The 12,706-nt window shown below is 39.6% G+C and overlaps 1 pseudogene; it reads right to left on the minus strand.

Moving 5' to 3' along the window:
• Positions 1-2,666: 2,666 nt before the first annotated feature.
• Positions 2,667-11,500, minus strand: LOC145396249 (cytochrome c oxidase subunit 1 pseudogene; annotated as a pseudogene).
• Between the last annotated feature and the right edge of the window lie 1,206 nt (positions 11,501-12,706).

Below are 12,706 nucleotides of genomic sequence, written 5' to 3' on the forward strand. Positions count from 1 at the left end.
TGCGAAAAGAAGGAACTGTGAGTGGAAGGAATAAAATTAGGAACGAGAAGAAAATCTAGAGTAAAATGGAGAGTGGAATGAAATAAAAGAGAAGGAAAAGCGGGGAAAAACAGAATCAGAGGGAAAAAGGAAGGAGCAGAGAGGAAGAGAAAGCAGAGATGGAGGGGAGAGCGTAAGGTAAGGAAATGGAAGTGGAAGATAGCAAATGGTGCGAGAAGGAGTAAAAACAGAGGGTAAGGGAGACAGACAAGAGAAGGGGAAGAAACATGAGATATGAAAGAAAGTGGGGGGAGGGGAAAGGGAGAGACGAGGAAGGAAAGGAAGAGAAAGATTGAGAAATAAGGAATGTGGAAAAAAGTTTGAGACGGAGAGAAAGAGGCAGAGAGAGAAAAGAGAGACAGCGGGGGGGTGGGGTGGAATAGAGGGAGAGGGAGAGAGAATTAAGAGGCTAAGGAACGAGTGGGGCTCTAATACTTCGTAATCCTGGCAAAATTTCTTCCCTCTCTCCTTCACTCTTCCTCTCCTTCCTATCTCCACGCTTTTTTTACGTTACTTTTTGCATAATGTGTAGTGCTTTAGTTCTTATCAAGGTATTCCCAAGAAAGAAAAATAAGCTAGACCACTGTAACTGTCCTCCAGGCAGTCACTAGTCTCCACCTATTGTTTCTTAAATGACTCTGACCCCACTGGGAAAATATATATATATATATATATATATATATATATATATATTTGTTTCTATCAACAATGGCCCGCAACACATTACCTCGGCAATTCAGATTATTTGCGCAGGTTCCATTGAAATCTCTAGTAGAGAAGACCGCCTTATCTTGTTCACGTCATAATGCTGATATGACACTTCTGACACGCCCTTCCATTGCGCATAAAGGATTTGGAATTGTTTTTATCGATCAGCAATGGCCTGTGCCAGGACATTTTTCCTGGGACCTTCAGATTCCTCACTCAGGCCCGGTTTTCTTGGAATCGTCGCCAGACTTTAAAGTCGGAATGAAAATAATTTCTGCAGGCTATTGATTATACAGCGCTGGTTGGCAACTCTATTTATAAAACAGAAAGGAATATTTAAGGCATATAGGATGAAATCTGGTTAACTTGTCAACGGGAAGATTACGAGGAGATCTGATTGACGTGCTAACAGTTGCCAAAGTACTTTACAGTATTGCAGTTGATGATGCCGAGCTACTGACTAGTTGAGATACACTAAAGAGATTGGCCATACTTTATTAGGCAGGCATTGCAGCTCAAATCTTATTTTCTTCAGCTGAGTTATGAGTAAATATAATTCATGGGTGAGTTTTACTTAGTATAATGTGATGTTTGTGTCACAGTTTAAAGTGTATTAGTGTGGCCAACACTGTGATACTGTAGTGCATTTTAAATAGGCGACAAGCAACCTTAAAATAAAAAATATATAAAAGAAGTCGAAAAAATAACCAAAGAAGACCCTAAACTTTGAATATAAAAATACTTTGAAGCCGCTTCCGAAGAATATTAATTACTTTTTGTAACTGTAAGAGGAATAAACGACAACAAATTTAATTCCAATCCAATCCAAGCCCTCAATCACGAAAAAGATGAAATAGAAAGCAAAGTCCCTAAAACCAAAGTAGAAGAAAAACAACATATTAGGAAAAGAAAAATAAAGTCAATAGAGAAAACTCTTCAATTAAACAAAAATTAATCTTATTTGTTTCTTTTGTAAAGGTATAGGTAATATACCTTTTATCAGCATCAACCTGCCTTAGAACTATACCAATCCTAAACTTTTAAAAAGAGGCAAATATGCCCATAAATGGGGTATGAACCCACCATATTAACCTTAGCTTATCTTTTTACCTATTCACCAGAAGTAATTATACTAAAAGGTTTAAAAGACCCACACTTAAATTTCAGTCATCTGGTGAAATTAAAAGTCTCATCAGAATATGTGACTCATGATAAAAAAAGACTTAACGGAAACTCTTTCCACTACAATTGGCATAAAACTATGATTAGCACCGCAAATTTCTGAACGCTGACCATAGAATAAACCAGGACGAGAAATTAAAAACCTAATTTGATTTAAACGACCAGGAATAGCATCAACTTTCACTCCAGCAGGCACTCTTCAAGAATGAATAACATCTGCAGCCCTTACCAACACGGGAATTTGAGTGTTAAAAGGCAGAACAGCTCGATTATCGACATCCAAAAGTCGGAATCCAGCTTCCCCCAACTCATCAGTAGGAACCATAAACGAATCGAATTCTGAGAAAAATCATAATATTCATAACTTCAATATCACTGATGTCCAATACTCTTTAAAGTTACACTTGGATTATTAACTTCATCCAACAAGTAAAGAAGTAGCAATGAAGGTAAAGCAATGAAAATCAAAATCAAAGCACGAAGAGCAGTTCAAATCACCACAATTCTTTGATTCTCTAATAAAAAAACGGTTAATAAACCTATTAAAAAATAATCTAGATATTATATACCCCACAAGAGTCGTAATAAGAATGAGAATTACTATTGCATGATCATGAAAAAAACTTTAATTGCTCTATAAGAGAAGCCCTATCATGCAATCCTATGTACCCTCAAGTTGCCATTACTAATTCTAAAAGAGAATAATATTCTCATTCATAGGTCCTAAGCCTACTGCATTAATCTGACATTTTAAAATTAGAAACTAAAGGAATTACTGTATATCTATGATTTGTAGGAGGATATACATGCTTTCATTCAATAGAAGTAGGGAAATACATTGAAAACACAACAACACGATAAGACACTAATCTTTCTCAAATAAAAATAATGAACCCCAGCACAGCCACCAAAGAAATTGTAGATCCAAGAGATGATAAAACATTTCAAGCTTCATAAGCATCAGGATAATCAGAATATCGTCGAGGCATCCCATTTAACCCTAAGAAATGCTGAGAGGAAAAAAGTAATATTAACCCCTAAAAACAGTACAAAAATGAATTTTAAGCCATTTAGGATTTAATGCTAGCCCAGTAAACAAAGGATATCAGTGTGCTATTCCTGCAATAATTCCAAAAACATCACCCATTGAAAGCACATAATGGAAATGTACTACAACATAATAAGTGTCATGTAAAATAATATCAATTGAAGAATTAGCTAATACGACTCCTGTTAATCCACCTACTGTAAATAAAAAAATAAATCCTAACCCCCAACACATAGAAGGTCTATAAGTAATTTGTGTTCCATGAAGGGTTCCTAAACACCTAAAAATTTTAATTCCAGTTGGAACTGCAATAAGTATTGTGGCCGACGTAAAATAAGCTCGAGTATCCACGTCCATCCCCACAGTAAACATATGATGAGCTTGCACTACAAAACCGAGATTTCCAATGGCTAGCATAGCATAAATCGTACCTAATCTTCCCAAAACTTTTTTTTTTTTCCCTGATTCTTGGCTAACAATATGTGAAATTATTCCAAACGCAGGTAAAATCAAAATATAAACTTCAGATGCCCAAAAAATCTAAATAAATGCTGATAAAGAACTGGGTCCCCTCCTCCCGCTGGATAAAGAAACAAGCATTCAAATTACGATCTGTCAATAACATAGTAATTGCCCCAGCCAAAACAGGCAAAGAAATTAAGGGTAAAATAGCAGTAATAAATACTGATCAAGCAAACAAGGGCATACGGTCTATCGTCATCCCTCGCGGTCGCATATTAATAACTGTAGTTATAAAATAAATAGCTTCCAATATAGAAGAAATCCCAGCCAAATGTACAGAAAAAATTCCTAAGTCAACAGACGCCCCAGCATGAGCAATAGCTGCCGATAAAGTAGGATACACAGTTCAGCCTGTTCTGACCCCTTTTTATACCATTTCCCTTATTAAAAACAAAGTTAAAGAAGGAGGTAATAATCAAAACCTTGTGTTATTTATACGAGGAAATGCTATATCCGGTGCACCTAATATTAAAGGAGCCAATCAGTTCCTAAACCCACCAATTATAATAGGCATAACTATAAAGAAAATCATAATAAAAGCATAAGCAGTGACTACTACATCATAAATTTGATAATCCCCAATCAACCTTCCTGGCTGACCCAAATCAGCCCGAATTACTAGTCTTATAGAAGTTCCAACCATCCCAGATCAACCTCCTAAAACAAAATATGAAGTTCCAGTATCTTTATGATCTGCTGAAAAGTTCACGTTGCCACAGGCAAATATTTTTGAGAGGGGGTAGTATGATGTTTGTCCTAAAGACTGAAGTGAGCCGGTGCTTCCCCAGAAAATTTGACAACGAAAGCTAACTCTTCCTCATCGAAATCACCAGCAGGTCAAAATGTATTCAGGATAGTACACAGAAGGAAAAAACTGATATGGATTTTTATTGTTTTGTTTGTTTGTTTGTTTGTTTGTTTGTTTTTTGTGACAGCAGGCGATACAGACCTGAATTTTGAGTAATTTGAGCAGGTTCCAAGACACAAACTCCCATTTTAACATGCTCACTGAAAAATCCTTTTTTTTTTTTTTCTTCCTGCTGCAAGAAAGAAACTGGTATTGTTTTCAATTTGTCTGTCTGTGAGTCTGTCTGTGTGTGTATATATCTGTGTGTCTGTTAGGACGATACCTTCACAACCGCTCAAGATATCATCAGAAAATTTTCCAGGAACGTAGGAGGGAAAAATTCGATCACGAGTTCGAAATTGGTGAAAGTAGGTCCAATTCTGTTTGTCTGTTACCATGATAACTTTGCAAATGCTCAAGATATCATTACAAAACTTTAGAGGTATGTAGTAGGGATAAAAACCTCCTACGAGTTAGAAATTGGTGAAAGTAGGTCAAGGTCAAGAGGGGCCTCTAGTTTTACATGATTTTAAAAATATATTCGTTTATACAGATTACGAAGGATCTAGCCACAGCTCGATATCGTATTTCAGTAGTAGGTCCTTTCTCTTACAGATTAATATAGTTAATGATGCTTTCCACTCATCACATCCTACTGATTTTCCATGACTTTCATTCTGTAATGCATGATGATGATTTTCCCTAATTTTCCCGTCCGCTTCGGCTGGACGGGCTGGTGAGCGCCTAATGAACTTGGATTCTTCGGCTGTGCTATTATATTCATTACTGGATTCTTTGGACCAGATATATTTTGGCAATCTAGGGAATGGATATCTGATCCAAAGAATGTGGGTTGAATTAGAGTTGATATGAACAGGTTGAGCATTTGAATTTCGTAAAAAAAAGGCTTCACGGCTCCTTCACGAAACATAGACACATAATCAAAATACCCTTCCACTGCCACCACACCACCCTTGAAGAGGATAGCCTCAGGACATCACACTAAAAACGGCTTGATATTAGTTTCGATATTAGTGCCCAAGTGGTGACGTATGCAGGTGCATGGCAGGATTGCTTGGCCTCAGGGAACGGACCATAAAGAATATGCACAGAGATGGAAACATACAATGTAAGAAGTCAGAACAAACCAACATAGCAAAGAGACTCACAAAAACCAGTAGCCGTGTAGTTTTGGTTTTGTACTTTCCGGCACTTCATTCTCCCCTCACGTTCTCCCATTCTCACTCTTTCCCCTCTTTCATTTTTTTCCAGGGTCCCTCTTACATAGTTCTCTTTCTCTTTCGCCCACCTTCCCTCATTCACTGCTTAGCCGTTTTTTCAAAACGTCCAGTTCTGATTTTTCACTTTTTCTTATTTTTTTTCTCTATCTCCCTCACCTTCTACATTTTCGTCCCTCCTGTCCTCCTCACTTTATCCAGCTCTGAGTATTATTCATCTCTCTTCTTCTCCCTCCAGTCCTCTTAGTATCATTTCCGTTCGTAAATTAATTCTTATTTTCCTTTATTTCCCTCGATTCTTCTCTCAACACATTCTCTCTCTCTCTCTCTCTCTCTCTCTCTCTCTCTCTCTCTCTCTCTCTCTCTCTCTCTCTCTCTCTCTCTCTCTCTTTCACCATCCTCCTCTTCTCTATCCCTGCCCCTCCATCCTCCCATGATCATTAAATATTCCTTAAGTTTATGAAGGAAATTGTCAAGAAATTATGGCTTGTTGTGGCCATCTCGTGATTGCCGTAGTTATGACGTGTTTATAATAATTCTCGCAACGTGGGCGATATTTATTTATTTATTTTTTTTTAATAATTGGAGTAACCCCGTGAAGTTATATAGAATAAATAAATATACTCTGATTAGCTCAGCTGATAATTATGATGATGGTTGTGATGATGATAGTGAATTATAAATCTGAACGATTGATGATGCCTAAATGATGATTGATTTATTATATAAGTGATGATAATGGTACTGATGGTTTTCAGTTGAATTTATTTTGTCTTTCACTTGACTTGTACTTAAGTTTCAGGTGGTCTTGGTATAATGGTAAGCATCGCCTAGTCTCTTATTTGGAATTCTCACAGGAAGACTAAATTATACGTAATACTCAGGAAACAGATGAGACGACATGGTTGTTTACAAAATGTAGGACGAGGATCAAGTCAAGGGAAAGTCATGTGTACGACAAAACATCTCTAGAAATGTTTTTGAGCAGATGAAAAATTAATTTACTATATGTTTAGTTTACTTCCCGATCCACAGCAAACGGAATTTCAGGACAATAGTAAATATGGTGTAAAGTTTAATAGAACCAAGTGACATAAATTTTAATGAAAACATAGCTATACTCATAGTCTCATACCTCATTAACAGGAAAATGTCATCAAGTCATATAAAACTTAATATTCCATGGGTTCTCCTAAACCGACGAGAATAGGGCCTTGGGTTGGCAGCTTATAATCAGACAGAGGATTCTTCATCTCTATCCCTTAATTAAGATTAAACATCCCTATCTTGCATGCTGAGGTGATGAAGAAAGGATCTGCATATTCCTCATCTCTCCATTTATTTCTTTTTTCTTGTTTCGCCTGCATCCATTCACAGCTTTTTCTTTCTCTCACTCCTTTGCCTTTCCATCATTCACTTCCATTTATGTCTCTCTCATTCGTCGTTTCCTCCCCATTGTTCTTTTTCTCTCTCGTTGCACTTGCCCGCTCCTCTCCCCACTCCCCTCCCTTTTCCAACACATAATTCCACACGGTCCTTTCCCACTCTCATCTCTCTCTCCCTCTCTCTCTCTCTCTCTCTCTCTGGCTCAAACATATTGCTCTACCCCTATCATTTCTCATTCTCCTACCTTTCTCCTATTCCCTCCTTTCCCTCCTTTCGCTGGCCTCTTACCCTTTTCCCTCCCTCCCCACTCCCTTCATGCTCTTCCCCTCTCCCCTCTTCACCTCCCTCCTCCTTCTCCCCCCTTCTCCCCTCAGTATGGACAGGAGGATCATTAATAGTTACGGCCTATCTATTCCAACCAAGCCCTGGAATTTGCGTGGGAAAGGTGCAGCTGGGAAGAGAGAGAAGGGGAGAGTTGGGTAAGGAGCGGAGAAGAGGAAAGGGGAGAGGATAAGAAGGAGAGGAAGGAAGGAAGAGATGGAGTGGAAGAGAGGCAAAGTGAAGGGGAAGAGGAGAAGGAAATGAAGGGGACGACAGAATAGAGAAGAAAAGAGTAGGGAAAGAGGATTGGATGTAGGAGAGACGGCAGTGCAGACTATACGGCAAAATGTGTGAAGAGAGATGGTGAAGGAGGAAACGACTAGACAGGGAGCAGAGAAGAGGAGAAGGAAAGAGGAGTGATGGGAAGAAGAAGGAATGCATGGAATAAACAGAGACAAAGAGAAGGAGAAGGAAACAGGAGAAAAGAGAGAAGTGGAGGTATGATGTCATGAGGAGAGATGGGAAGATGAAAGCGAATAACGTTTGAAGAAGATGTGGGGAAGATTATGAAATAGAATAAGACTAAAGAAGAAGAAAATTGGAGTGGGGAAAGGAAAGAAGAGAAGAGAAGAGAAGAGAAAAGGGAGAGGAGGGAGAGGGACGACGGAAAATCTATGAGTGGATATGGGGTAGAAATTGAGGTAAGAAGGAGAGTAGAAGAGAGAGATCATGTGAGAAAGGAGATGAGATGATTGAACGGAAGAGGAGACGAAAGAAAAAGAGTGAGGCGGAGATGAGAGGAGGGAGGAGGAGGAGAGGGTAGAGAAACCCGATGGAGAAATGTGAGAAAAAATGGGATGGGAAAAGTAAGGTGCTCACAAGAGACGGGAGTAAAGGGGAAAGGTGCGAGAAGGGGAAAGGAAAGAAGGGAAGAATTGGAAATGGAGTGAGAAAGGAAAGGGACAGGTAATGAGAGGGTACAGGAAACAAACGGAGAGAAGAGCAGATGAGAGAGCAGAGATGATGACAAGAAGGATGAGGTGTGGAAAGAAAAAGTGAAAAAAAAATAAAAGAGAGGAATAAGAAAGGGACTGGTAAATGAACAGAGAGAGAGAGAGAGAGAGAGAGAGATGAAGTGGAAGATTAATCCCTTCAAACCCTCAACGTTATGGTGTACTCGTTCTGTTGTACCAGAAGGGATATTGAGGTTATATATCAAACACCTACAGTTCGAAAACTGTCTTGAGATGAATAAAATTACTCAGAGATATACAAGAATAAGCTGAAGAAGTAATCGTAGTGAACAGGATAAGTATATTATAAGAAGTTAACAGATAACAAAAACAATTATAAGAGAAGGAAACATTTTAATATTAAAAGAAATTCTGTGTGTGTGTGTGTGTGTGTGTGTGTGTGTGTGTGTGTGTGTGTGTGTGTGTGTGTGTGTGTGTGTGTGTGTGTGTGTGTGTGTGTGTGTGTGTGTGTGTGTGTGTGTGTGTAAAGTCAAACTTTCTCAACTCCTATACAAACTTTTCTCATCTTTCACTGAAAAATAGCCAACACACACACACACACACACACACACACACACACACACACACACACACAATAAAAAGATTATTATACTCCTACATCAGGAGAGAGAGAGAGAGAGAGAGAGAGAGAGAGAGAGAGAGAGAGAGAGAGAGATATGAAAACTAAGAAAAGAAGAAAATTAAGATAATCGCAATGACACGATGTTACACATGCCTGAAATACGTATGATAATAAATCTAAATAAGTGACAGGATTTTGAATGTGACATAAAAACATCAAAAATGATCAGAAAACAATACTTACAGTCAATATTTATAGTCCATTGTGTTCCACGCAATCGGTGTCAGTGTACCCTTCATCAGTGGAAAAGAAGATAATGCTGCTGCTGCTGCTGCTGCACATGATGATGATGATGATTATGATGATTATGATGATAATGAGGAGGAGGAAGAGGAAGATGAAAAAGAAGAAAAAGAAGGTTTTCGACTACTTGTATATGAGGGTTGTTAAGGCAAAGATTATTTTTTAAAATTTTCTTGCTCCTAAAACAAGACCCGCGTCATTGGGTAGCACACACACGTTCCCGGTTGTGCATCGGGGTGAACAGAGACAAAAAGGTGTCAGAACTGCTTGCAACGGACGGAGAAGCCAACATATGGTCTGACTCCTCTCCACCATCGAGAACCTAGGCAAGTAGCATACTATAGTTTTCCTTCTGTCGGATCAGGGAACGATGATAACCTCATGAGGGAGTCGGTTATGTACAATAGTTAACACATCCAATTTGTAACAGGAAACATTTGAGTTTGATTCCAGGGACGCTTAAATTGTTAGTCACACTTTGTTTCCCAGATGTCCTATTTTACCTGGCAGTACAACGAGTGACCTTCATATAACAATGTTGCAAGTTAAGTTCCGGAATATTAGAATTTAGTAGTAACTGCTTTTCTGCTATACTGACCTCTGTGTCATGTAATATTTCGTGTGAATTCAAGTTTCTCTTTGTTCGGCTCTGGAAATATTATGGTACAAATGTAGTACAGGCAAGCGCGTCGCAGCTTCCCTGTTATGATCAGCTTATACAATAAGTAACGACATAACTGTTAAATAAAAGATGCTCGTTATTGTTCCTGTGATATTGTACGCCACCTGCTCAAAGTAATTTTGATACCTTCGATGGTTACTTAAATGCATCTGCGTGAATAAAGTTTATACTGGAAAGGTAGTTGAATTCGTTAAGCCTCAGTTTATAACGTTTCAGTGATGAAGCAGAAAATAATCCTTGAAGTTTTCAATTTATAGCTATTTTTATAAACACATGTTTTTACAAGGCTATAAGGTTTAGAGATAAAAAGAAAGAAGAATAGCGAAGAGGAAAAGGAAGAGGGACACGACCTGAAAGAAAGCAAGAGAATTTGAGGGTCAGGAGAGGGACAAAAAGGGCACGAAAAAAAGAGACAATGGAGGAAATGAGAGAGAAGAGATAAGAGAAAAGAAGGTGAAAGGAAAGAAAGATATATTATTGACGTAAACGGGAACAGTTTCCAAAAACAAGAAATTTCCCGCTGGGGCTTTCAGTTTCCTTGAAGGGGATGGAGGGAGGTGGGTGGGGATGGTGGCAGAAGAGGCGTGGGGAGAAGAGGTGGGGAGCGAGTGGCAGGGAAAGGAATGGGATAGGGTAATGAGTGTAGGAAGGAAACTGGGAGAAAAAGATAGGAGGGAGGAGGAAGAGGGGGAGAGGTAAGGAGGTAGGGAACAAAAAATATGAAGGGGAGAGTGAACGAGAACATGAAGAGTAAGTATGAAGAAAGGGGAAAAGAGTCGAAACTGAACTCGGCCAAGGGAAGGAAGTGGACAGCCAGGAAAAATGTTGAGGGGATGAGGGTGACGGAATGAGGGAAACATTCGTGATGAGAGGGAGAATGGGAGGGGGAGGTGGAAAGACATGGGAAAGTGGTTAAGACGGAAGAGGAAGAGACAGAGATGAGAGGAACTTAGGGAGGAAGTAGGGGAAAGAGAAGAAATAGTTAGAAAGGGAGGAAGAAATGGTGGGAATAGAGGAGAGAAGGGGAAGACGGGTGGGGAGAAAAGTGGGTAGAAAATTATAGGGAAACGAGAGTATAAGGGAGAAGGAAAAGGAGGATAATAGATAAGGGAAGAAGAGGAAGAAGCGTACTAGAGGGGGATAATGGAAAAATGGTTTATGGGGAGGGTCAGAAAGCAAGGGTGAGAGATGACTTGTCAAGGCGAAGAAGGAATAGTAGGGGTAAAATGAGATAAGGATGAAGATAAGGGTGAGGAGGAGTGTTTGAGAATGGTTCGAGGAGAAGGGAGGGAAGAAAGATAAAGTAAAAAATGATGCGAAAGGAAGGGGAATACTAGGAAGAAAGACGACAAGGACGGAACAAGAATATTGGTGACACTAAAAGACCTTATTCGCTAACGTACTTTCTTTGCTGTGTATGTCTAACTCAGCAAAAGTTCATAACAGTCCCGTTTCCTGAGGCCCAGCAGTCTGACATGCCGCATTCACACGTCACTGTACATGGTTAATACCCATTATCCACTAGTACATGGTAAAACTGGCTCACTGAGGACAGGCGTATTGGTATTAGTGAGGGTGTTTTCATGACATGGTGATAGTTCTTCCAGATCAACCTGGGATCGAACCATGGTGCTTTCGAACAGCCAACTACGTCTTTAATCACCGTAATCAATTTACTTTAGATCCTCTCTCTCTCTCTCTCTCTCTCTCTCTCTCTCGCTGATTTAGTCGTTGGAAGGTACCAGTGGTAGTGACGCCGGCTTAGCTATACCCATACTGTAGGTTCGATCATTACAAAGTGACTGCACGACTGGAGTTCTTCTTTTCTTCTCTCTCTCTCTCTCTCTCTCTCTCTCTCTCTCTCTCTCTCTCTCTCTCTCTCTCTCTCTCTCTCTCGCTTCATTTTCCCCATTTTCTTCCTGCAGCCTTGCTGTCTCCCTGTCGTCATTCTCCCTCTTTTCTTTCATTCTTTTCTTTCTTTCTCCCTACCAACTCATTCCTTTCACGCCTTCTACCTTCTTCTTTCTTCTTTCCTCTTTCATTCCATTATCTTCTCTCCTATGTTTCCACCTTTTATTGTACCTTTTTTTTTCCTTTTATATCCCCATGTACTTGCACTCTTTTTCACCCGTTTTCTTACTTCCCTCTTACTTCAGTTTTCTCCTTTTTTCCCTCCTCGTGTTCCTTCCACTTCTTCCCTCCCTCCTCTTTGTTCCCCTCCACTTTACCTCTTCTTTCTCCCCTAGTTCTTTCCATTTTCCTTCGAGTGTTCTCGCCCAGTCTTCCTTTCCTCCACAGATTTTCCCTTAATGAATTTAGGACACGAACCAATTCCATCCACACATTCCATCACAGGCCAACCACACCTACCACTACCACCATCCCTTCCCCCAGAACTAACGTAACTGACAGTTATCTTCAGCACTATTATTGCCACAACTACCACGCTTACCGCCAAATTTACTACAAACTCCACCACTAATACAACCGCCATAAGTACAATTCTCACCAAAAAGTACTTCATATACCACAGCTACCACCATTAGCCCTGTCGCAGAACTGCCACCTCATACAACAAAAGTTCATCATCTACTCCAACGACAACAAATAGTAGCCTATGACTTGCACAAATACAGTCCCTAACAAATAACTAATACTGTTACTAATATTAGTATCGTAACTAAACTAGCAGTCATTACCACAGCTGCCAATATTGCTACAACTACCACTACAACTACAACTAGCAGAGCAACTTCACCCACCACAACAAATAAAATGACCACAACAACTTCCAACACTACCAGTGCTGCCTGCATAATCACCACCACTCCTGC

The sequence above is a fragment of the Coenobita brevimanus genome, chromosome 4, assembly GCF_032717465.1.
Source record: "Coenobita brevimanus isolate Jiangsu-jjx chromosome 4, ASM3271746v2, whole genome shotgun sequence".
NCBI lineage: Eukaryota > Metazoa > Arthropoda > Malacostraca > Decapoda > Coenobitidae > Coenobita > Coenobita brevimanus.